The sequence below is a fragment of the Neomonachus schauinslandi genome, chromosome X, assembly GCF_002201575.2.
Source record: "Neomonachus schauinslandi chromosome X, ASM220157v2, whole genome shotgun sequence".
NCBI classification, from domain to species: domain Eukaryota; kingdom Metazoa; phylum Chordata; class Mammalia; order Carnivora; family Phocidae; genus Neomonachus; species Neomonachus schauinslandi.
In genome coordinates, this window is record NC_058419.1 from 79,118,673 (window position 1) to 79,120,238 (window position 1,566).

A 1,566-nucleotide genomic window follows, 5' to 3' on the forward strand; every position below is an offset into this window, starting at 1 on the left:
AACTAACATCACAGAAATACAGTAAATTTTAAGAGAAAATTATGAACTATTAGATGCCAACAAACTGGGCACTCTGAAAGAAATGGATAAATTCCTAGAAACATATACTAAAACTGAAACAGGAAGAAATAGAAAACTTGAAGACATCCATAACCAACAAGGAAATTGAATCAGTAATTAAAAATCTCCCAACAAACAAGAGTCCAGGGCTGGATGGCTTCCCCGGTGAATCCTACAAAACATTTAAAGAAGAATTAATACCCATTCTTCTGAAAGTGTTCCAAAAAAATGGAAATGGAAGGAAAACTTCCAAACTCATTCTATGAAGCAGGACTACCTTGATTCCAAGAACAGACTCCACTAAAAAGACTCCACTGAAAAGGACAATTACAAACAAATAACCTTGATGAACATGGATGTAAAAATACTCAAACATGATACTAGCTAAATGAATCCAACAGCACATTAAAAGGATTAATCACCAATATCAAGTGGGATTTACTGCTGGTCTGCAGGCATGGTTCTATATCTGCAAATCAATCAATGTGATACATTACACTAATTAAAGAAAGGATGAGAATGACGATCCTCTCAATAGAGTCAGAAAAAAGTATTTGACACAGTACAGCATCCATTCTTTTTTTTCTTTTTCTTTTAATTTTATTATGTAATATTAGTCACCATACAATGCATCATTGTTTTTTTTTTTATTCTTATGTTAATCCCCATACATTACATCATTAGTTTTAGATGAATACAGCATCCATTCTTGATCAAAACCCTCAACAAAGTAAGGATGGATGAAATATACCTCAACATCATAAAGGCCATGTATGAAAGACCCAGAGCTAAAATCATCCATAATGAGGGAAAATTGAGAGCTTTTCCCCTAAGGTCAGGAACACAACAGGGATGTCTGTTCTCACCACTGTTATTCAACCTAGTACTGGAAGTCCTAGCCTCAGCAATAAGACAGTAAAAGAAATAAAAGACACCCAAATTGGCAAGCAAGAAGTCAAATATTCGCTCTTTGCAGATGACATGATACTCTGTGTAGAAAACCTAAAGATTCCACCAAAAAATTGCTAGAACTGATAAATTTAACAAAGTCGCAAGATATAAAATCAATCTACAGAAAAGTGTTGCATTTCTATTCACCAATAATGAAGTATCAGAAAGAGAAATCAAAGAGTTGATCCCATTTACAATTGCACCAAAAATGGTAAGATACCTAGGAATAAAGTTAACCAAAGAGGTAAAAGATCAGAATGCTGAAAACTTTAGAATATTTATGAAAAAAAAATGTAGAAGAGACTAAGAAATGGAAAAACATTCCATACTCTTAAATTGGAAGAACAGATATTGTTAAAATGTCTTTACTACCCAAAGCAATCTACACATTTAATCCAATCCCTATCAAATTGCCAACAGCATTTTTCACAGAGTTAAAACAAACAATCCTCAAATTTGTATGGAACCAAAAAGACCCCAAATAGCCAAAATAATATTGTAAAGAAAACAAATTGGGAGGCATCAGGATTCCAGGCCTCAAGCTGTAATACAAAG